The sequence below is a fragment of the Tursiops truncatus genome, chromosome 12, assembly GCF_011762595.2.
Source record: "Tursiops truncatus isolate mTurTru1 chromosome 12, mTurTru1.mat.Y, whole genome shotgun sequence".
Taxonomy (NCBI): Eukaryota; Metazoa; Chordata; class Mammalia; order Artiodactyla; family Delphinidae; genus Tursiops; species Tursiops truncatus.
In genome coordinates, this window is record NC_047045.1 from 16,290,365 (window position 1) to 16,316,489 (window position 26,125).

The 26,125-nt window shown below is 37.3% G+C and overlaps 1 long non-coding RNA gene across 1 annotated transcript; it reads right to left on the minus strand.

Moving 5' to 3' along the window:
* Positions 1 to 1,320: 1,320 nt before the first annotated feature.
* Positions 1,321 to 25,923, minus strand: LOC141275989 (uncharacterized). The gene is made up of 4 exons (XR_012324715.1): positions 25,822 to 25,923; positions 9,476 to 11,861; positions 7,583 to 9,358; positions 1,321 to 4,130 (listed from the first exon to the last, which is right to left on the minus strand). It is a non-coding gene; the product is annotated as an uncharacterized lncRNA (long non-coding RNA).
* Positions 25,924 to 26,125: the final 202 nt, after the last annotated feature.

The window sequence follows — 26,125 nt, forward strand, 5'->3', positions numbered from 1 at the left end:
AGGACTTGCTCTATGTTCTATGAATTTATTCTTAGTAAATATTTAGGTAATGCTTTCCTGTGTTCTCTGAAGTTTGTTTCTAATGGAATATACATACTCACCATGTAGATGGCTGCAAAGGTTCTGACCCTACCATTGTGATTTCCAGTTTAGTAGGAAAACTACCAGTTAACTGCTTTGCTCAAGGATCCTGGAAATAGGGTTGACCATCAAAAGATGAACAATAGTATCATACATAGCTGGGCAGAGAAAGCGTATTTCAGAAATGCCATTGATTTGGGAAAAAAATGAAAAATCAATAAGTTTTAAGGACATTCCTAAGAGGACTTATTCTTGTTCATGAAATAGTAAATGCTAGAGCAATAGAGCAATTGGTTAATGCTTAGTTTTTGAGGACCTAAGGGCAAGGTATCATTCTACACTGCTCCCTAATAAATACAAACTGATTAAATTTTAGTGTTTTCACTGCCACTAGTATCCATTTTAAACTCCCAAATTGAAACAGTGATATGTATTCAATTATCAGACCAGTAAAAATTTGTCATCTAAAACCCTCCATACAACTTGTATTTTCCATTAATTGTTCTTGTTAAAAAGGGTACCACAGTAGGGATCCAAGCCAACATTCTTGTCTCACGTTCCCTTGACCCTGTGATTGCCAAAGATCTTAACTCCCCTTCCATTTCATCAACTCATACAGGATTTCTTACAGGAGCGCTGTGGACACTTTACATGGGAGCACTCCATGGTCCCCACATTGCTCAACACAGTGGCTGGGAATCACGCTACCATATTTCTTGTGACCCTCGCAAGGCAGATCCAAAATTATTTTCTGTTCCGTAGGTTTTTCTTTCCTCCTTGTTCCTCTGTTAAATCCAGTAGGATGTATCGGCATCTTTCTTGCCACACTCTGCAGGGTGTTTGATTCATTCTTTTTCTCTCTTCCTTTTTCCCCTCCCTCTTGCTTCCTCTTTTTCTCTCTCTCTCCTTCCCTCCCTCTCACTCCCTCTCTCTGTTTCTCTCTCTCACTCCCTATTCTTCTCTCCCTAGTCTCTGTGCCAATTGAGGACAAGAACAAGGTGTGTTCACCTTGGTATCTGCAGCAAACACCGAAGTGTCTGACACAGAGTGGGTACCCAATAAGTACTGTGCAATTGAATTAAATTGCTTTGCTTTACAAAGGACCACAGGATTTTCCAACCCAGAAGTATTTTAATCACACCAACTGGCATCCGTCTAATTGCAGCTCCTAAGCCCAACCTGACAGGCACCAAAATCACTTAGAGAACGTTTAGAAATATGGATTTAAAGGACCCGCTCCAGAGCTCCTGAATCAGGATCTGCTGCAGAGAAGCCTGACGAACAGTATTTTGAAAAAGTTCTACAGCAATGCCAATCCTCTTCTCAACCACAGCTTTTAGTAGAACCTTTTAATTTCATTATACTATTAAGAAAACGGGGAGATAGTCCTTGGGAATATCTCAGATCCTTTTCTATCTCATAGGGCAACCTGCAAGAAAGTGGGCTGACTTGAAAAGCATTCACAAAACAAAGGCACTGAGCTATCATGTATTTTTGACTATATCAAAGTATACTAAAAAGCTGCTATCGAGACAGAAGCCTTAAATTATTCAAAGATGTGGGAAAAATGCTTGATAAAGACACACATTCTAAAATATATTTTCTCCTTTTTTTGAAAGGGTTTAAAAGTAAACACACTTCTAACAATCCCAATACTTGGCAATGATTTCCAGTTATATCTATGCTTGAAACACTCCTGTCGCACAGCCATTTGTATATTGTTCTTTTTGCTGCGTCAAATAGATTTTCAAATGTCAATTCGGGTCATGGAATTTGCATTTGGACTTGGACTGTTAGAAATCTGAGTCACTCTTTTCCTTCTCTTCCTCCTTGGAGGATGCTCTCTCTATTCCTTCCGTTAAAGTACCTCTAGGGTAATCATGTTTATACACAGTAATGATCGGTGGGGAAAAGGGAGTGAGATTAGAAGGCTGTTGGGGGGGACTCTAGGCTGGGAAAGCCAAGAGGGTCCAAATCCTCCCTTGGCCCAGCAATCTCTCCTCCAAGTGAGTTCCCCAAGGGAGACATACATACAGGGAAAGTGGCAGTAGATTAAAGCAAAACGTCACGAGTTTTTTTGAGGACGTATGGGACAGAACAGTATAAGGGATGAGAGTGATGGGCTTACAAATGAGAAATGACCTGGCCTTTCCCTGGATGGAAGATATCATCCACCAATAACCACAGTCCTTAGAGGAAGGGGAAAGAAGTTAATTGGTGATTGTCTGGGCTTCTTTGTGACTAAATGAAAGGAGAAGATAAAGAAAAAAAAAAGAAAAAGAAAAAAGACAAATAGACAAGCTCCTTCTAATTTAAGAGAAGATATTACCAAGGAAAGATGAACTAAGCAGCGTGTGTGTGAACTTTAATGAGGGCAGTAAACCACCTCTCTGGGGGACTGGAGGTAGAAAGCTGGAAGATGAAGACCTCCTCCAAGGTGAGGAGAGAAGCGTCTAGCTCTTCTGTCTTCTAGAGGTCTGAGGCTGCCATTCACTAAGCCCTCACTAAATAACAGGCACTTTTCATAAGCCACTTATGTAGAAACAAACAAAGGCCAACCAAAGAATAAGAAGCAAGGGCTTTCTACGCAGAGTTTGCTATAGCAAGGGAGTCAGCCACCATCACCTGCATTTTGGCAGAGACTCAAAAGTAGGCAGAGTAGTGGAATAGTTTTTAGTGGAAAACAGGGAAGGCTTCGGGTGTGCCCTGATTGGAGGCTCTTGGCATGGGGATGCAGGGGGCAGGCTAACTAGAAACGGAGCGCCCTATATGATTGGTTAGGGATGCATATTTGGCTTTGTCTAGTAGGTCCTAACTTGGAAGGCTAGACAAAAATTAGGGAAGCTGTCGGTTACCAGTCAAGTCCCGATTTTGGTCTGATTGCTACAGAAGTTATTGCCTGAATTATTACAACAGATAGCAGTCTGACTTCCTGCAGGTCTGACTTATTGTTGGCTGGCTTCCTGGGCTACTTATTAAAGATAAGGGGTTGGCTTCCTGGGGAGGTTGCTGGAAGTTATGGGTCTAAGTTCTATTTTTATATATGGTTGGCTATTATCTATTTGTATATTCAGGCACCACTTACAATCTTCTACCACTCAGAGTGTGATCCACAAACCAGCTATGTTAGGGATCAACTGTGAGCTTGTTAAAATCTACCAAGTGACTCTTATGCAAATTGACACTTGCAAAACACTGGGTCACAATTCACCTTTACTGTACCACAGACAGGCACTATCCTCATTTGAAAGACTAGGAAATGAAGGCTTGGAAGGGTTTAGTGACTCACCCAGGTATGTGTCTAGTAGGTGGCAGAACTAGGATATGAACCTGGCTAACTTCCAAGCTCTGCTTTTTGTCCTGAACCTAAATGCGAATACTAACTTTTCTCAACAGATGTCAGACTAATAAGGCCGTCTTCTTAACAGGAAGCAATAGGCAATGAAATAAAATGTCAGTGCAGACTTTGATGAGGTCTTATTCAGGGACATCAAGACTAGTGCGCATTAAGTCCCCAAGGCAAGGATGTTCCTGCTATTATGGGATATCTTAAGAGGGCCCTTATTGGAGCAGAGACTATTGAGCTTTGACGTGGGACATTCCTTTCTTTCCACAGGAAACAAATGGGATTAATGATCTATGACCATTATTCTTAAGCAAGGCATGTCCCTTCACAGAAAATATAATTATACAGATTGCAACAAAGGCAGAATCATGCAATGTACACCAAGTTCCTGAATCCCGTCTTTGTCCAGAAATAATGTTTTAGCTATTTTACTCTATGTTTTACGGTGTAAAGAAAAACTTGCCTATGACGTCCCAACGAGTAGGAAAGTTATGATTATAGGTCACTATTGAAACTGCTTCAAATACAATTAGGAAAATTATAAAAGTGTGTCACCAAGGATCCCCAGTTTGTGCATCCAGTGAGGCTATGGTAGGCACGAAACCATTTTCTTGCCTCTGAAACAAGAAGTTGTGCTCAAGAAGTTTGGCTGTGGATAGCAGGATTTCCAGGTTCTCAATGGTCAGGTGAATTACAGCAGCTCCTGGAAACAACATAGGTGAGTGTTAAAGATTAATTAACAAAGACTGATATCACTTGAAGTTTAAAATGGAAGTAATGACCATTGTACTTAGGTTTCATCCTTGCTTCTAGTAACCTCTCTTTGCCTATGTTCTACCTACAGTGAGGCAAGGAATGCAATCAATCAATGCTTTTGTTTTGGATAAAGAGTTACATATTTTACAGAAAAAAGTGGGAAAAAGAAGACTTTTTCTCTAAATTTTTGTGTAACCACATTTGGGGAAGAAATAAACATCTTTATCCATTCATTCTTTTTTCAACACATTTATAAGCAAGGCACCATCCTTTACCTGATGACAACCCTCAGAACAGTAGGTATAAAGACTATAGAAATAAGTAATGCAAATAGGGAGTGGTCACAAAATCCATCATCTGATGGCAGATGCCAATTTTTTTATTCTCTTCTCTATGAAAAAATATAATCAAAGATATCTTAAATTTTTATTTAATCCCAGTAGAGAAAAAAAAATCTGATTTTGAATAAAGATCCCAATGAGCTTAACTGAATTGTCTATTTAATAAAGAAACAAAAAACACAATCCATTGGGTGAAATGGAATGCAGCATAACTGATACACCAGTTTAAGTAAGAATTCACCAGTAAGAGTTATAAAAGAAGAGAAGAGGAAAGTTCTAATATATATGTATATATATATTTTTTATTTTATATATATCTCTTTTCCTAAATACAGTTTTGGACTTTCATTTTTCTGCATGGGATATGCAGTCTCATCCTTGACTTACAGGAAAAGACATTAAGAAAAAGGAAGCCATTTCACTTCCTTTTGAGACTTCAGACCTTCCCTAGGACATTGTGTTCAGGCTCATGTTTTATTTGTACAGAAGGCTAAATGCTATGTGGTCATGGAAACTTTGGGGGTTATTTCTCATGCATCAGAATACTAACCTATAGAGATAACAGACTTAGAAGTGAACAGAGTAGGAAAAATTCTGTTGGTTATGTCTTTCAAAGTCTACTAGAGATGTTTCATGGAATGCTGGGCCCAGAGGAGGCTTAGTTTAAAAGTGACAAATCAATGTAGTAGCTGAAAACAATGGAGTCCTTTCATTTATAACTTTTTGTCACACAAAAAAACTCTGCATGTATTCTTTAAAATTTGTAAATGCCTCCAAAACATTACAATATTTCTTTCTGATACACTTTTTCATAGTTCACATCTTTTTCTAAAAGTTAAATATACATATATATGAATAAGACTGTTGGTAAAAATATTTTCCCAAAGCAGACAGAACAGTAATGCAATTGTAATATGGGACACACAGAGAGCCAGGGAGAAAAGCCTTAGATCCTGGAATCCCAAATGAAACCAAGCAAAAGTTATGGCCACACTCATTCCCAACTGGAAACACTATTATTAATGGGGAGGAGAGTGAATATAAATATAGCACAGACATCATTCAGTATTTAGGGTCCCCAAAATGACAGAAAGTATTTTAATTATAAACTCAGTATACATCGCTTACATTCATTAAAGAAGCCAAACTGCAATGTTATTTTTACTTTATGAATTTTCCTTTTGGTATTCAAACCCAGAGAAGGCATCGTATTTCCACTTTGACTGCAAATTCAGTAGTGCTGAAGGACACTTAATAGGTGCTGTGGTGTTTTCGGGGTAAATTCAAGGAAAGTTAAAGTCTTGGGTGAGTCACAAAACAAACATCTTCAAGTACAATGGAAAATGCTTTACATATGGCGTACATTTTTCCTATTAAGAGGAACGATATCTTAAGGAACACAGAAAATAAATAGATATAATGTTGATTCATCTGTGTCTATAAAGCAATAATTCATCCATCCAACTTTTTTTTTTGGCCACACTGTGCAGCTTGAGGGATCTCAGTTCCCTGACCAGGGATTGAACCTGGGCCATGGCAGTGAAAGCCTGGAATCCTTACCACTAGGCAATCAGGGAACTCTTGTTTGTCCAACATTTAACATAATGTCGAGTCCTCTAAGCAACAGGTGTATAGTAAATTGGGCTATAAATTTATGATAAGAATTAGGTCCAATTTGGAGAATACATGTTTTGCAATGGTTGCATTCTTTTCTAATTCTCAAAATAAAGTAATAAGTAATTAATAAGTAATTAATAATAATAAGTAATTAATAAGTAATAAGTAATTAAGTAATAAGTAATTTAAAAAAAGTAATCTTTTTAAAAAGATTTTAAATCAAAACTTCTCATCATTGTATTTAAAGCTTAACCAGATCCACAGACTATATTGTATCTCAATGGAATGAAAGAATACTGACCACCAAAAAATACTGCAATTGCTTCCAGTGGTACAAGTTTTCTTCTTTTATCTATTTCTCAAAAACACTCTTGTTGAACTGAGAAGCAGCAAGACAAAGAGAAACACTGGAAAGAGTCAGAAATCTCAGGTCCCTCTACTAACAACTGATGTGATTTCAGGCAGGTCACTCACTTCACCTTACAACCTCAGGAAGTGATGATGTTAGCATTTATCTCCAAAGCCTCTTGCAGTGCTAGTGTTTAATGATCATATTATCTCTTGGATGTTTCATCTTTATCATAATAACAATATTAACAGCAACAATATCAATAATAGCAACAATATCAATAATAACAACAATAGTAAGATGAGAGAGGCACTGGGGAATAGTTGGGAGAACAAAACAATGGGAGTCAGGCAATGTACATTCTAATTACTTCTTTGTCGGTAGATTGTGAAATAACCTAGAAATAACCTTAGCTTATTTTTCTTTTTACTTTCATTTTTTTTTTGGATCTGGAGGACAAGAATGATGCTTTTCCAATGAAATTCTACATAACTCTAGGATTTCATGTAGGCGTTTCATGCAAAAACACACACACACACCCCTGCATATATAATGGTTGAAAAGAATAATAAAGCAACATGGCTGCCTCATTATGTATTTCTTTCTAATTATAATATGCTGGAGCCCATCAACCCATTGATTAGTGCTGTTACATTACTTTGTTTTATATATATTGACCCCCAAAGAAAACACATCCTGGCATTTCTATTTAATGGGAGAATATCCTGAGATTTTTGGAATTTGGCTTTAAATATATGTTCCAACAAATACTTTTATGAGCCATGTGAAAATGAATTGTTTGATTTCAAATATTCATTTTATCAAAACTGGCTCTTTGTTTTTACTGACTTCACAAAAATTACAGAAATTGAACTAGTAAAAAAAAGTGATACTAATAATATTGCTTTTTGTTTTATATATTAAAATTCCATGGAAAATTTCATGTGACTTAAGGATTCATATTTTTTAAGCTTGAATATCTTGAATAAATTATTCTGTAAGTTCTCTTCAATCTCGAATAATTTTAGATAATTGACCAGAGAAAATATCTAAAAGTTATCTTAGACACAGAAAAAGCAATGTTTGTATTACCTATCAAAGGTGGTTGCCTGCTGAGTTTCTTCTAAGGCATCTTTGAATGTAGACAAATGTCATTCTAATCCTGGGAAAGTTCTGACAAGAATCCAAAGTCTTTATTGACAAAGAATACTTTTTAGTCCATAATGCAAATTCTGTTCATTCTAAATTGAGCTAGAAAAAGTGGAAGCAGGGAAGAGGTGAATGGAAATCAGCATTTCCTTGGAGAAGAAACATGACCATCAAGCCAAGGATATCAGTGGGACCAATTCCTTTACGGGAGCAAGGGGTGATAAATACCTTCCTATGCTGCTGTTTCACTGGGACAAAATGGCATGACTGCTGCTTCCTTTAGCTCAATAAAATCACCAAGTTCATTTGTCTGAGGTCTTGTACACTTTGTACTTGGTCATAATATATTAATAATTTTGTACTACCTCTATCTAGTAAGTAGACAAATTCTCACAAAATGGGAGACAAGTTTTAAGGTAGAATGGAAACAGAAGAGAAGGGATGGACAATAAAATTATTTTTTCTCTTTTTAGAGAAATTGGGGAATAAAGTAAGAACAGTGTAAATGATAAGCTACCAGATCAACATTTAATTCTCCATTGGATGGGTCTAATCCTAGGAATTTGTAAATGAAAACACTTGTTTGCCTGGCCTTTCTTAAACCGGACAGTTTCTTCATTTGTTGTTTCATTATTGCTAAGAGGTTGCCTTGCAAAGCCATTCGGGGTCCATCTCTGACTTTTGGGATGCCACCTCCTTTTTCAAAGCTCAAGTACCTCCTCACCTGTTAAGGTTCTTTCGATCCTCCCAGTGGTCCCATTTCTATCTCTTTTACAAAACCAATCAAAGCTCTAGTAGTGATAGTAACAGGTCTTTCATGTTTTATAACGTTATTATTTTAGGACAAAATAGAGGAGCTTTTTCAAAGAAGCTAACCATTTTCTCATAAAAGATGAGAAACGATGACATATGGAGTGGAAACAAAAGAGCTAAAATAGCAATTATATATTCCAAAGGAAGGAATATTACAGGCAGAAGGAAAGAAACCAAGGAATAATCAGATAAGCAAAATAAAGAAAGTTAAGATTCAAATAATTTGCAAAATGACTCCCATTTCTGAAACAGTACATGATTAGGAGTATTTCAGCAGGTCTTTCCCAAGGAGTGGGCAGTGTGCGCTCTTATGGAAAAGTAGTGACTGCAGCTGGCGAGGAGTTCCCTGTGACTACAGCTACCAGCATGCCCACTGCAGGGCACTGTGCATGGCTCTCCTCTAAGCAGCCTGAGAACTCCTCCAGTGCAGTTGATACTATAGGAATCCTACGCAATAAGGGAAAAGAAGAAATGAATGAATGAGGCAATAGTGAACATGCTCATTATTCTCAGTATCTCACTTTAGAAAGAGTTCGTAAAACTTCCCATGCTCATGTTGAGTTGTTTAATGAAATACCTTATTTCAAAAAGTTGTTTGTTACGTTGTGTCCAATCCAAGACATACCTTCACATCTGCTACCCTGTAAATAGCTTTAGAAGAAGTTGTTTTTCTGATTTCCCTGGGATTAAGGCCTGGGGATGATTTCTGTCTCCAATCTCTTCCATTAATATGAAACTGCAGTCGATCACTGCAAATTCACGTCTCTCTGAGAGCAGGCAGAGGCAAAATAAACCCGATGGACTTCAGGCTGCTTTTATTCAGTCTATTTTGTTTGGTTCTTAGTATCCAGATTACCTGGAGTGACATGATTCAGGCTGAAGTTCTCGTGTGATTTTCTTCTCAGACTTGAAAGCCAGAAGCATAGCAACATGAAGCAAATAGTGGTTACTGACCATGATTCCATCGACAGCCTTCTCACTTACATGCAAATGAAAAAAAAAAAAAGAAAGGAGGCAACTCACCTTTGTGATCTTGCACTATTAAATGTAGCTATTCCAGGAAAGGTTGAGAGGAGGTGAGTAAACACCTCATCAAAATCTGTAGATGCAATCAGTGCAGAAAGGCTTTGTCAAATGTTATGTGATCACTTCCCTCTCAATATCTTCTACTTGCTAAGCTCGCTCGTAGCGTTTAGAGCGGTAAGTGGCTTGAATAGCAATGCATCCCCTTGTCGTGGTAAGGCTGGCAGTGCAATGGCAAGGATAATGGTCTGCCATTCCAGCTTATAGATGCTGTTAACCCCTAAGCAAATCATTCAGTCCGTCCTGCTGTGAGTTATTACATAGAAGTTTGACACTCAACCCCTAACCAAACTCTGTAACTATATCCTACTGTTATTTTTTACTGAAGTTCAGAATTCAACACTATGCTACCCTTTTTTTCTGTTTTCCCCTGACGATTTCTCAGTGTCTAATAATTTCTTTTACCCATAGTAGTCCACAAAGCGTATTTCAAATGCTTAAATGTTCATGTCCCCTGCAATGTGTGCACACACGTGCGCACACACACACACACACACACACACACAAACTCATACACATTGACATTTGCTGTAGCCCCTTGCCCTATTGACTGCTTCTCAGTTCCAAGAGATACACCTGAAACATATAAAGAACAAGGTTGTCACTTTTGCCTAAACCAGTAGTTTGCAATGTGAGGTCTGTGGACTATGTGCCTTGGCTTCGCCTGGGGTGCTCATAAAAAGGTAGATTCCCTAAGCCAGAGCCTTCAATTTCACCAAATTGAAATTGCTGGAGGTGGCGCTAAGGAATCTGCAGTTTTTGATAAGTCAATTTCTTTGGGTGATTCTTCCATGAATTACATTTTGAGAGACACTGAAAAATGTAAACAAAAAATCTTCATTCTCTGTTTCCTCTCATGTCTCTTTATGAAACTAACCAAGGTTGCACGCACGGGGCAGCATCAAATTTCACACTCTCCTACAGCCTGAAGTCTGGCCCACAGATGTCTCCAGCAGTACTCACTAAGCCCTGACACACCATCTTGCTGCTAGCTACTAAAGGTGCACTTTTACTTGACTCCGTGGCCAGGGGCCACTGGGAGTGAAAGCCATTCCCTTGCGTAGTAAAGATAAGTGATCTCCCCCACCCCACATAGTCACTGGAAGAATAGACCATAGGTGTCTCACAAGCTTCATCACCAGGTGTTCATTCCATCATCCCACTTCACTCAGGCCATCAGCTTGCAGCTTGTATGACTCTTGTAAAGAGAGGCAGAGGTTGGAGGCTGGGAAGTCCTGGTAAGTAACAGAGAGAGTCCACAGCATCCCTTGGGTCAACATGTTACCCTTTTCATTAAAAGTCATGATTCTCCTCTCGTTTAATTACCTATCATTGAGATTATCGCTCATGCTTTCACTAAACTCAATAAAAGGAAAGATAAACTCACACGCTCTAGTGGGTGGGGAGAAAATTACTAAAATAATAAGATGAATTGAGCAGAGGTTAAGGGAGAAAGCCCATGGTTTTTAATAGAAACCACTTACGGCTTAAAGGATTCATTATGTTACCTGTTTGGTCAATTTTAGAACATTATAGTTGAAAGAGTCTCCTAGGTAATTAAATGAATTTCTTCACTGACTTCTACCCCTCTCTTTGAAGATCTCAGGATTCATGAAGCTCATATTAAAAAGTACCACATTCCAATACTTTAATTATTTTGCCAGAAAGTTATTCCTTCGGTTGAACCAAATTCTTCCACTTTCTAATTTCCACAGAGGGTTCTGGATCTGCTCTCGGGTGCCCCATTATCAATCCCAATCCTAGACCTGTAGGATAAGCCCTTTATATAATGAAGACATTGCTCATGATCACATCCTTGAACACAGCAATCATTCCTTCCCCGGGGACATTTTCAAGTTCCCTGGATCTTCACTGCGTTTGCCTGTGGAGAAATGCATGTTTACCCATGTCTCTTCGAATGTAGTCCTCTGAACTGAACAGGATACCCTAGGTGTGGCTGGACAGCTAGTTTATCATATAATTTGTACTGAACGCTATGTTTTTATAGTACAACTTAAAATTTCCTTATTTATTTATTTTTGCAATTATCACAATAATATATTCACATAGAACTTAGAATCAGCTAAAACTTTTAAGTCTCTTCTTCACTACATGCCACCTCCATGCTGGTATTTAGTCAAACCTCCCAGATTTGATACTCGTTTCTATTTTTTAATGTTTAATGCAGAACCAAATGCATTTTCTGATAAAATCTTACCTTTTTTTCTTGAATAATTCATTTCACAGAATGAACACAGATTATTTGTCCCGTATTTAAACTCTTCTTCCAAGTACCATGTCATCCTCAAATGTAATAGACTTGTTCCTTTGGAGGAATATATTATGTAAAGTAATGTTATTGGCAAATTTCTAGATTTTAAAAATATTTTCAAGACCTATTTATTACTAAAAAATAAATAGACCAAGGTGTTATTTATCAAATCATCTGTACATGTTCATATATATATGAATCATAGAATGTCTATGCTACGTATAAGGACAAGTAGAAATTACATATTATATATGTTATATATATTAATATATTATTATTATTAACATAATTATATATTATTTTATATATAATATTATATATAGGTATTTATATATAATATATAAATAATATATACACATTACATACATATGTAATGTATATATATTATATATAATTACATATATTATACAATTACATATTATATATAATTACATATAATATATATTATTTTACATATTATATATATAAAATTTATATGGTATATATATTCAATTAGCTATATCTATCATATCTAGAGAGCAAGTTTATATAATCCAATTTAAGTCTATCACAATTAAATACTTATGAATGCTTGTAGTTAATCTACTTAACAAATACTTATTCAGCTCCTAACACAGTGACAGGCATAGGTGTTGAGCACATACTGGTGATTAAATAGTCTTGGTATCTGGTCTCATGGAGCACATAAGTTACAATCTAGTGGTGAAGACAGAAAATCAGCGTATATGCAAACAAATATATATATAATTACAATGTGTGATAAATGTATTAATGGAAAGGAACAGATAGAAAAAAGCAGGATGGATGACCTATTTAAGTAGGGTGGTCTCTACAACTTTTTTAACCAACTCCGTACCAAGTATTCATTACCAATAAAAAAAATGAACTCCATTTCTGTCATAGTTTATAAAGGCTATTTGGAACTATGTATCTATTCAAAGGTTTTTGTGGCGATTTGAGTAAGCTTTAAAACACCACTATTATACAGTTTTGAGCCACACAATGTATTTGGTTTGAAAAATGGGGAAAAAATGATGGTTGAAATTATTCTACTGCCTTAAGTTGGATTCTGAATTTTCAGTTTTTGTGTGGAATTCTTAGGAACAAACCTATAATTGTAATCCTTTTTGGTTTGTCAAAAATGTAGAGCTATTGCCAAATGATATCCATTTAGGAAATGCATTACAAAGTCTTGAAAAGAGAGCTGTGCAACTATGTGTTCAGAGTTACATCCTTTGATAGTATTAGGTTTGCTAGGAATTTCCAGGCTGTAAGCAATAGCAGTTTTCTGAAACTTTGTAAAGCCATCATTTGGCTGTCTCATGTAGAGCTTGCTCCCAGTAAAATAAGATGAAAGAAATAGTATTAAGTAATTTCATCTATTTTCATTAATGAAAATAGATGCATTGTGTCCGTTCTTATTGTGTCTGTTACTGTGGAGGAGCAAATCCCTTGCTCTGAGTTTAATTTCACCTGATCAATAGCAGTGAACCAAGGGTCACGCCGTAAAGATGAGCCATAAAATCACCTTTACACGTCAGTTCTGTTTTATTCCTCTTCAACATATCCCCTAAACCAAACTCTGATTTCAATCTGTTACTCATCCTCTAGAAATTATTAGTTTGATTTCCAATGGAATTTGTTATTGATTTTTTTATAATTACTATAATTCTTCTTATTCACAATTTGTGTTGAATAATAGATTTCCATGTAAATCTAACTTTAAACAAAAACCTAAAACTAGGAAATGTCATTTTAAGTGGTAAGTTAATCCATCTCCAATTAAGAAAACAAAGCGTATGGGCTATTACGCTTCATTGGTTCTATTTATGGTTTCAATATTAACACTGTGTTCTCCAGACTTTCTAAAATGTGTTCAAGATAATGGCATAAGTCCATTTTGTAACTTCCCTTTTATTAAAAAAAAATAGGAACAACCAAAAAGTCTGTAGTTTTCTTGTACTGAACTGCATGAAGATCAAGGCTAGGCTTCCCTGGTGGCGCAGTGGTTAAGAATCCGCCTGTCAATGCAGGGGACACGGGTTCGAGCACTGGTCCGGGAAGATCCCGCATGCCGTGGAGCAACTGGGCCCGTGATCCACAACTACTGAGCCTGTGCTGTAGAACCCGTAAGCCACAGCTACTGAAGCCCATGCACCTAAAGCCTGTGCTCCGCAATAAGAGAAGCTACCGCAATGAGAAGCCCGCGCACCGCAGCAAAGAGTGGCCCCCGCACCGCAGCAAAGAGTGGCCCCCGTTCACGGCAGCTAGAGAAAGCCTGCGTGCAGCAAGGAAGACCCAATGCAGCCAAAAATAGAATAAATTAATTTAAAAAAAATCAAGGCTATGACTATGAGAGTTTGTATAATGAATGACCTCTACATCAATCCATTTTCTATATAAAATATTGGAATGTGTATATTGGTAGACTTTTAAATACTTGAAGAATGCTGAAAAGAATTCCTGGTGTTTGTGGACCACCCTTTTAGGAAAACTGAGTCTGTTCCCAACAGCTGGTTATCAGAACACGTCACACCTCAATCATTTTGGCAAGAAGAAATCTCCTCACATTTTGATTACATTTAATAGGATTTATTCTTGCAATGTCCTAAAGAAAGCAAGTATTGCCAGAATAGCGTCCCAGCTTCTCCAGAGGAATACATTTCAAGAAATATAATCAAGGTGTCATAAAAATTTATTTTCTTCTTCATTTTTCTTTTCAACGTTCATTTTCTTCCTTAGAATCATGAGTTCATAATGACCAGAGGTCATGCTAATCATTAGAAATACAAAAGAAAAACAGATGTCTCTGAATCCAACTGTAGCACTTTATCTGTCTTTGTCTTAGCCACCTTCTTTCTCTGTCTTTTCACCTATTACCCGCTGGCCTTTTTTTCCTTTTCTGATATGATGTGATCTTCATGGGGTTAGGTCCCTGAGTAAACTTTGGTGTTAAGGTAGACGTTTCTACAACAAGGGCAAAATCACTAACAACAGTGTAGTTATTGGGGGTGGGGAGCAATTTTCCAGTCTTCTAATATTCCCTTTCACGTGAAGGGAATTCCAGTAGAAGAGAAGGAACTTAACCGAAGCTGTACCTTTAGACGAAGAAACAGCACTTGGAGGCTTTCTGTGCTTTCTCCTGGAAGCCAGCCTGCCAATAGAGAGCTGGGATCCTCCGACATGTGTGGTCTGCCAGCTGGACACCATGCGTCATCAGGGGCAGGGTGGATGGTAAGAACCTAATGCTATCAGGAGCTAAGTCACATTCTCTCATGTCACCTTTATCAGGATGAAGTTAATTTTTGGCCTCATGTATCAATTGGTGGAAAAGCTGTGTGGGCTGAAAGCAGTGGAATTTATTGAGCTTCCTCAAATTCAATATTTTTTTCCCTCATGCGTTTCTCCCTGACCTTCAACCCTACCTCACCCCATCCCTCTTCAGGAGTTGAGAACAAGGGGTCCGAAAACTAACTTCATTTGCATTTGGGGAATACCCAATTAAAAATGCAGTCTTTCAAAGTGAGATTATGTTACAATTCAGTACCAAATTCTCATCCACTGCCCTTTCCCCCCCCCAAGATTCATAAGTATCCCAATTACTCTTTTTCAGGCATAAAATCTGTCGAACTCTAGCCAGCCATGGTATCTCATGAAAGAAAAATATGGTACAAAAGATTACTATTGATTGACACACTTACTAAATATTTACTTCACAGCATTGGCCCAGCTAGCATACATTTAGGTGACCTTCTGAGCTCTGGAGTTCTACCAGTTGTAGTTTTCTACTGAAATAGCAAGACACACATGCAAGCAAGTTAATCTTTATTCTTTTTTGTGCTGTTTCTTTTCTGTTTCCTATTCTATTGAAACAACGTCCTACTCCAGAATTAGTACCCAGAATCTATTAACACAAATATTAGATCAAATAGACCACAACCAAAATTGGGAGTGTGAGGCAGAATCATCACTTTATAGTCACTAACCTATGGAAACTGGAAGAAATGAGAGAGGTTGATTACAGGTACAGTACTGATAGGTCTGCTTATTGATAAGCAAAGCTCTTTCCTCACTGTCATGAAAGCATAACAATGACTCTCTAGTCAAGAGGGTAGAACTACAATGGAGTTGACAAGAGAAGTAAGAGAAAATTCCATCCCTCTGGGTTAGGGAGATTATGGGAGAAGAAGCTAAAAGGGAAAAGAGAGTCAGGGATGAGATATTTCTTACTGGATCACCTAATTACGCCTCCAGTAGCTATGTTTAGAGGAGCACAGCAGGGGTGGGGGAGAGTGGGAAGGAGGACGTTGGTCTGCTGTGAATGTGTGACACAGGCAGGAGATGGCCTCATGAGCTGCCTCTTCACCAGCTAGAGTTCAGGCAGGAGGAAGAATATTAAAGCACACTCAGAGATACGGTTAGGTAGGTACTTGTAAAATCTGAACTAACCTTCCTAGGCTCTCTTCAATTCCCTTGTGGCATGCATGGGACACCGAAATTCTCTCTGTTTCCTACATAGATATACCATGTCACAAGTTGTATTTTGTATTTATTTGTTGTTATTTATCTATCATGTGTTGGTTTGATTTTTATTGACCTGCTAGCTCAGAGTCACAGAATTTCAACCCAAACGGGCAAATCTGGGCTTGGTGATGGTTCAACAACATCTCCCTTCTCATCACCTCACTCTCTCTACCAACCAGATGTTTATCCTTATCTCAGCAATACTGAAGAGGAAGGGGTGTCCAATCTAGAGTCCTCCTGGGTCACTCTCTGGTGATTTCTGCACTCAAAGCCAACTCTTTCTGGGCGGAGATCCTTCCGTTTTCTCGAAAGAACACATGCCCTCATCTGCCTTGAGATTGTTAGTCAGAGGCATAATGAGAAATGGCGTTCAGAGCCGGTAATCCCTTGAATTCACTAGGATGTATACAAGCACCTGTAGTTCATCAGCTACCCTCTCAAACCTGACGACTCAGTGAACGCCCCAGGAGGGCAGGAGTCACATCACTTTACATCTGGACATTAGGGACCTAGGAGAAACCCTTGCCAGCAACAGCCCTGGGAGGGATGTACAAACTGAAGTTTACCAAGAAGAGAATGAGAGCTCCTTGGCTTCTTAGAGGCAAAGGCCACACTCCCAAGCACTCAAAAATGCTACATCTCCCTTTGTAGTGCTATTTCTTGACAAGGTTCTTTTTTTTTTAATTTAAATCTTTATTGGAGTATAATTGCTTTACAATGGTGTGTTAGTTTCTACTGTATAACAAAGTGAATCATCTATACATATACATATATCCCCATATCTCCTCCCTCTTGCATCTCCCTCCATCCTCCCTATCCCACCCCTCCAGGCGGTCACAAAGCACTGAGCTGATCTCCCTGTGCTATGCAGCTGCTTCCCACTAGCTATCTGTTTTATATTTGGTAGTGTATATATGTCCATGCCACTCTCTCACTTCATTCTTTAACATGTATAAATAAATGCCACCGTCCTCACAGCACTTGGTGAGCAAGTACTTTGAAAATTCATTGTGAAACCTCACTTTAAGCTCTTTAATAAATTCTTCCCTGTTCTGAGTAAAATCTACAGAGAGTTAAAAATAAAAAAATAAAACAAAAAAAAACTGAGGAATTTCAAAATTTTACATACTGTTTAGAAAGGATTTGGATGATTTAAAATACTAGTTTCCACATGATGAGTGTTTCAGTGGGGGCAAGGTGGAAGTTTTTGTGAAACCTTGACGATTCCAACAGTTTCCTGGCTGGTTTCCCCACGTGTCCTCCTCCTGACTGTTTTCGACTAGCCGGAGTGTAATTTTTAAAAATATATCTCAGATTAAGTGATTTTCCTACTCAGAACCTCGCCATAGTTTCCCATCACACAACAAATTCATCTCCTACAACATTCCTTCTTACTCACTCTGTTCCAGTTGCATTTGCTGTGCCTTTGACACAAACAAAGCAGACTCCCCTGGGGCATTTGCACCTGTCATTCTCTCTGCCTGGTATTCTCTTCCTCCAGATATGGACATGATTACCCCATCACTTTTTTAGGGTATTTGCCAAAAATCAACTTCTTGAAGAGGGAGACTGACCAATGGCCTTATAAGAACACCCTATAGTCATTCTATCTTCATTCTATCTTCTATTTTGCTTTATTTCTTTCAAACCACTGTCTGATATTACATTACTTATATGTTTAGTTGCTGTTTCCCTAAAATAGAATAACTGTTCTGTAAGATCAAGGAATGTATTTGGTTTTCAGGGTATGGAATAATGCAGTATTAGCCACTCAAAAAATATTTATTGATTAAGTGAATTTTATTTTAGATATTGTTATAAATAAAATCAGTATGTTTATGTGATGTGATCTTGTTTGTTACTTGGTTTTTACATTTTCAGGCAGGTGTGTAATTGGTAGACATAAAACCATAACATCTGCACCTCATCAAATTAATTTTGTGTGTCATAAGTGGCAAGCCCCCTTGCTGACTGTTTTCCAAAATTCAAACCATGCTGGTCTTTTTGATGCGATCAATAAAGAACTGAAAAAGGATATTTACATAGATTGTCCATGAAGAGATAATCTAATTATGTCATTTGTTATAAAAACCATGAATTGGAGGCTGCATTTAATACTTACTGGTAAAATCCAAACCAGAGAGTACTTGGAAAGAATCATTCCTCTTGGACTTTAACATAAATCATTTAATATCTTTTGGCGGAAGAGTTCCTTCCTTTTTTTTGTTTTGTTTTGTTTTGTTTTGTTTTTTGCGGTACGCGGGCCTCTCACTGTTGTGGCCTCTCCCGCTGCGGAGCACAGGCTCCGGACGCGCAGGCTCCAGATGCGCAGGCTCAGCAGCCATGGCTCAGGGGCCCAGCAGCTCCACGGCATGTGGGATCTTCCCGGACCTGGGCACGAACCCGTGTCCCCTGCATCGGCAGGCGGACTCCCAAGCACTGCGCCACCAGGGAAGCCCAGAAGAGTTCTTTCCTCAATTAATGTAAACAAAATATATTTTCCCAAAAACATGATAGTGTATATAGAGCAAAGACTTTGGAGATAGTCTGATATTGTATTAGGGCACCCATCCCAGCATTTATGGGTTGCATGTTTCCATTTTCAACTTCAGTCTGTTTTTCATCTCTCCGATGGGGGTTTAAATACCTACATTACAGTGTAGGTGGGAGGAGTTATTGTTTTAATAATCTATAAAGGACCTAGCCTAGTACCTGACACATGGCTAAACAATTTCCTTTCCCTTCCTTTTCATATCCCTCACTTCTATCAGTGGTTAAACCAAAATCTGGTTGAGAAAGTAAGGCCAGACTCACCCAGATTCTTTTCAAAGAATCTAGAAAAGTTACTGCATTTGTTTGAATGATATGAGAGGTGTGTATTCCTCAATCGGTCGAATCATCTGTTCTCCTATGTATATGTTTGTAGAGTAAGAAAATTGGCAGGTCGACATCAATTGTTTTTTCCTCCTCCATCCTTGCAAATGCAGCATTTTCTGTGGCTTTAGAGTTATCTGCTGATGTTACAGTAAGAGTTGATATATTGGACACATTTGACCATGGCCAGCCAAATCTAATTCTGATAAATTTATCCTGGCTAGTCCCTCATCTCTGTTTACTGCTTAGAACTTGAATTCCAAGCACATGCTATTCCACTGCATGCCTCCAAGAGATTCAAGGGATTATATTTAATTACAGACAACATAAATTATCAGTGCTGTTGTGGTTGTCTTAATCTGTTGAAGTTTTGTCAGATATCTTGGATCAATTGCTTTGAATATGGATTTGGATATATCCAAACGTGACCTTAGTTAATAAAAATGAAGTCTGTTAAGTATTAATCAGTTATCTTCCTTGTTCTACAAAAACAATATCTGCTAGTAGAGCGTTAAAATTGAACTAGGATAGTTTGATGTACATCAACAAAAAATGCTATAACATTTCCCCTGGCTTGTATCTATTGGACTACATTACTTTAACCTAGAGACACACACAAAAAATGAGTTTGATAGATATTTTTGATGAGAAAGGGGATATTCCTATAGGAATTTCCAAGCATGGTTTAAAATGGCTCTAAAATCTATTCTAAAATTTAGCTGATGTTTCTTATAGGCTCTTTCAGGGCCACAAGATTGCTCCACTCCAAACAGCAATCACAATAATACTGGATTCATGACACTTGATACAGGACTTGATTTTTCTAAATTATCAATATTTTGAAATAAAAATGCAAATATAATTGCTGCTTTCAAATTGAGTATAATTTTAAACATCTTAAATCACATCACGAGTTTTTTAAAAAAAATTTTCATAGCTAGTCAACAATCTATACTTTAGTGACACATCTAAACTGAAACAATTCTTCCAACTATTAAGTCATAAAATCACAAGAGAGAAGTACACTATTAAATTGGTCTCTGGGGAAAATGATATTGAAGTTATTACTAAATATAATCAGTGTCTTTACTGACCCTTCATGTAGAAGGTGCTAATATGATCTTCTTAAAATTTTTAATTTAATTTAATTAATTTATTTTTTATACAGCAGGTTCTTATTAGTTATCCATTTTATACATATTAGTGTATATATGTCAATTCCAAACTCCCAATTCATACCACCACCAACAACCCCCTGCTCGCTTTTCCACCTTGGTGTCCATACTTTTGTTCTCTACATCTGTGTCTCTATTTCTGCCTTGCAAACCGGTCATCTGTACCATTTTTCTAGATTCCATATATATGCGTTAATATACGATATTTGTTTTTCTCTTTCTGACTTACTTCACTCTGTATGACAGTCTCTAGATCCATCCATGTCTCTACAAATGACCCCATTTCATTCCTTTTTATGGCTAATATCCCATTGTATATATGTACCACATCTTCTTTATCCATTCATCTGTTGTTGAGCATTTAGGTTGCTTCCATGACCTGGCTATGGTAAATAGAGCTGCAATGAACATTGGGGTGCATGTGTCTTTTTGAATTATGGTTTTCTCTGGGTATATGCCCAGTAGTGGGACTGCTGGGTCATATAGTAATTCTATTTTTAGTTTTTTAAGGAACCTCCATACTGTTCTCCATAGTGGCTGTATCAATTTACATTCCTACCAACAGTGCAAGAGGGTACCCTTTTCTCCACACCCTCTCCAGCATTTGTTGTTTATAGATGTTCTGATAATGCCCATTCTAACCTGTGTGAGGTGATAGCTCACTGTAGTTTTGATTTGCATTTCTCTAATGATTAATGATGTTGAGCAGCTTTTCATGTGCTTCTTGGTCATCTGTATGTCTTCTTTGGAGAAATGCCTATTTAGGTCTTCTGCCCATTTTTTTTTTTTTTTTTTTGTGGTACGCAGGCCTCTCACTGTTGTGGCCTCTCCCGTTGCGGAGCACAGGCTCCGGATGCGCAGGCTCAGTGGCCATGGCTCACGGGCCCAGCTGCTCTGCGGCATGTGGGATCTTCCCGGACCAGGGCACGAACCCGTGTCCCCTGCAACGGCAGGCGGACTCTCAACCACTGCGCCACCAGGGAAGTCCCTGCCCATTTTTTGATTGGGTTGTTTGCTTCTTAATATTTAGCTGCATGGGCTGTTTATATATTTTGGAGCTTAATCCTTTGTCGTTGATTCATTGGCAAACATTTCCTCCCATTCTTAGGGTTGTCTTTTTGTTTTGTTTATAGTTTACTTTGTTGTGAAAAAGTTTTAAATTTCATTAGGTCCCATTTGTTTATTTTTGTTTTTATTCCATTAATCTAGGAGGTGGGTCAAAAAAGATTTTGCTGTGATTTATGTCAGAGTGTTCTTCCTATGTCTTCCTCTAAGAGTTTTATAGTATCTGGTCTTACATTTAGGTCTTTAATCCATTTGGAGTGTATTTTTGTGTATGGTATTAGGGAGTGTTCTAATTTCATTCTTTTATGTGTAGCTGTCCAATTATCTCAGCACCACTTATTGAAGAGACTGTCTTTTCTCCATTGCATATCCTTGCCTCCTTTGTCACAGATTAGTTGACCATAGGTGCGTGGGTTTATCTCTGGGCTTTCTATTCTGTTCCATTGATCTATATTTCTGTTTCTGTGCCAGTACCATATTGTCTTGATCACTGTAGCTTTCTAGTATAGTGTGAAGTCAGGGAGCCTGATTCCTCCAGCTCTGTTTTTTTCCCTCAAGATTGCTTTGGCTATTCAGGTTCTTTTTTGTCTCCATACAAATTTTAAGATTTTTTGTTCTAGTTCTGTAAAAAATGCCATCGGTAATTTGACAGGGATTTCATTGGATCTGTAGATTGCTTTGGGTAGTATAGTCATTTCCACAATATTGATTCTTACAATCCTAGAACATGGTATATCTCTCCATTTGTTTCTGTCATCTTTGATTTCTTTCATCAGGGTATTATAGTTTTCTGAGTACAGGTAGGTATTTTACCTACTTAGGTATGTTTATTCCTAGGTATTTTATTCTTTTTGTTGTAATGGTAAATAGGATTGTTTCCTTAATTTCGCTATCTAATCTTTCATTGTTAGTGTATAGAAATGTCAGAGATTTCTGTGCATTAATTTTGTATCCTGTAACTTTACCAAATTCATTGATTAGCTCTAGTAGTTTTCTGGGGGCATCTTCAGGATTATCTATGTATAGTATCATGTCATCTGCTAACAGTGAGTTTTACTTCTTATCCAATTTGTATTCCTTTTATTTCTTTTTCTCCTCTGAATGTCATGGCTAGGACTACCAATACTATGTTGAATAACAGTGGCAAGAGTGGACATCCTTGACTTGTTCCTGGCCTTAGAGGAAATGCTTTCAGTTTTTCACCATTGAGAAAGATGTGGTTTTGTCATATATGGCCTTTATGATATTGAGGTAAGTTCCCTCTCTGCCCACTTTCTGGAGTTTTTATCATAAATGGGTGTTAAATTTTAAAAAGCTGTTTTTTCATCTATTGAGATGATCATATGGTTTTTAATCTTCAGTTTGTTAATATGGTGTATCACATTGATTTGACTATATTGAAGAATCCTTGCATCCCTGGGATAAATCCCACTTGATCATGGTGTATGATCCTTTTAATGTGCTGTTGAATTCTCTTTGCTAGTATTTTGTTGAGGATTTTTGCATCTATATTCATCAGTGATATTGGTCTGTAATTTTCTTTTTCTGTAGTATCTCTGTCTGGTTTTGGTATTAGGGTGATGTGGCCTCATAGAATGAGTTTGGGACTGTTCCTTCCTCTGCAATTTTTTGGAAAAGTTTGAGAAGGATGGGTGTTAGCTCTTCTCTAAATGTTTGATAAAATTCACCTGTGAAGCTGTCTGGTCCAGGATTTTTTTTTGTTAGAAGATTTTTAATCACATTTTCAATTTCATTACTTGTGATTGGTCTGTTCATATTTTCTCTTTCTTCCTGGTTCAGTCTTGGAAGGTTATACATTTCTAAGAATTTGTCCATTTCTTCCAGGTTGTCCATTTTATTGGCATAGAGTTGCTTGTAGTAGTCTATTATGATGCTTTGTATTTCTGCGGTGTCCGTTGTCACTCCTCCTTTTTCATTTCTAATTTTATTGATTTGAGTCCTCTCCCTCTTTTTCTTGATGAGTCTGGCTAAAGGTTTATCAATTTTATTTAGCTTCTCAAACAATCAACTTTTAATTTTATTGATCTTTGCTATTGTTTCCTTTGTTTCTATTTCATTTATTTCTGTTCTGATCTTTATGATTTCTTTCCTTCTACTAACTTTAGGTTTTGTTTGTTTTTCTTTCTCTAGTTCCTTTAGGTGTAAGGTTAGATTATTTATTTGAGCTTTTTCTTATTTCTTGAGGTAGGATTGTATTTCTATAAATTTCCCTCTTAGAACTGCTTTTGCTGCATCCCATAGGTTTTGGATCGTCATGTTTTCATTGTCATTTGTCTCTCGATATTTTTTGATTTCCTCTTTGATTTCTTCAGTGATGTCTTGGTTAATTAGTAACGTACTGTTTCGCCTCCATATGTTTGTGTTTTTTACAGTTTTTTTCCCTGTAATTGATTTGTGATTTCATAGCGTTGTGGTCAGATAAGATGCTTCATATGGTTTCAGTTTTCTTAAATTTACTGAGGCTTGATTTGTGACCCAAGATGTGATCTATCCTGGAGAATGTTCTGTATGCACTTGAGAAGAAAGTGTAATCTGCTGTTTTCGGATGGACAGTCCTATAAATATCAATTAAATCTATCTGATCTATTGTGTGACTTAAAGCTTGTGTTTCCTTATTAATTTTCTGTTTGGATGGTCTGTCCATTGGTGTAAGTGAGGTGTTAAAGTCCCCCACTATTATTGTGTTACTGTCCGTTTCCACTTTTAGAGCTGTTAGCATTTGCCTTATGTATTGAGGTGCTCCTATGTTGGGTGCATATATATTCATATTTGTTATATCTTCTTCTTGGATTGATCCCTTGATCATTATGTAGTGTCCTTCCTTGTCTCTTGTAGCATTCTTTATTTTAAAGTCTATTTTATCTGATATGAGTATTGCTGCTCCAGCTTTCTTTTGATTTCCATTTGGAACATCTTTTTCTATCTCCTCAGTTTCAGTTTGTATGTGTCCCTAGGTGTGAAGTGGGTCTCTTGTAGACGGCAGATATATGGGTCTTGTTTTGGTATCCATTCAGCAAGCCTGTGTCTTTTGGTTGAAGCATTTAATGCAATCACATTTAAGGTAATTATTGACATGTATGTTCCTATTACCATTTTCTTAATTGTTTTGGATTTGTTTTTGTAGGTCCTTTTCTTCTCTTGTGTTTCCCACTTAGAGAAGTTCCTTAGCATTTGTGGTAGAGCTGGTTTGGTGGTGCTGAATTCTCTTAGCTTTTGCTTGTCTGTAAAGCTTTTGATTCCTCTGTCAAATCTGAATGTGATCCTTGCCAGGTAGAGCAATCTTGGTTGTAGGTTCCTTCCTTTCATCACTTTAAAAATATTATGCCACTCCCTTCTGGCTTGTAGAGTTTCTGCTGAGAAATCAGAAACTTTGTTATTTGTCATTTTTCCCTGGTAGCTTTTAATAATTTTTCTTTGTCTTTAATTTTTGTCCATTTGATTACTATGTGTCTCAGTGTGTTTCTCCTTGGGTTTATCCTGCCTGGGACTCTCTGTGTTTCCTGAACTTGGGTAGCTATTTCCTTTCCCACGTTAGGGAAATTTTCAACTATAATCTCTTCAAATATTTTCTCGGGTCCTTTCTCTCTCTCTTCTCCTTCTGGGACCCCTATAATGCAACTGTTGTTGCATTTAATGTTGTCCCAGAAGCCTCTTAGGCTGTCTTCATTCTTTTCATTCTTTTTTCTTTATTCTGTTCCATGGTAGTGAATTCCACCATTCTGTCTTCCAAGTCACTTATCCATTCTTCTGCCTCAGTTATTCTGCTATTGATTCCTTCTAGTGTATTTTTCATTTCAGTTATTGTATTCTTCATCTCTGTTTGTTTGTTCTTTAATTCTTCTAGGTCTTTGTTAAACATTTCTTGCATCTTCTCGATCTTTGCCTCCATTCTTTTTCCGAGGTCCTGGATCATCTTCACTATCATTATTCTGAATTCTTTTCCTGGAAGGTTGCCTATCTCCACTTCATTTAGTTGTTTTTCTGGGGTTTTATCTTGTTCATTCATCTGATACATAGGTCCATGCCTTTTCATTTTGTTTATCTTTCTGTGAATGTGGTTTTCCTTCCATAGGCTGCACAATTGTAGTTCTTATTGCTTCTGCTGTCTTCCCTCTTTTGATCTTTTAAACTATACTAAATCTGGCCATTTTCTTGCTGTAATAAGAAGGACCAGAGCAAGAACCTAAGTAGGTACAGGGAACCCCCTATGGCCTAAGAAATGGTAATAGCTAGATGTTGCTGAAACTTATTCAAATATATTTACAATGATAGTATGCAATTTTAAAAGAATTAATAAAAAGAGCAAATAACAATTTTTAGGAGTACTATATTATCAGGCGCTATAAAAATCTTACCTTTCCCTTCATCTCTCTGTCTTTTCTTCTCAAATGAGATCTTCAAATAGCAAGAGAACTACAAAATGGAAAATAATCTTATGATGTCACCTATTATAAGCCTGTTGAAGAAAGGAAGGAGAGAGAGATGTCACCAAAAGACCAATACATATATATTAGCCTGGTCAGACTGGCAGTTTACTTCAACTCTCATTTATACCCCTGAGAGTTTGGCATTTCTTCAGTTCTTTACCTGAATCTATGTCATTTCATATTCTATCTATCTTTTCAATTAATTTTGCCTTAAATTATCCAGAGTCCCCTG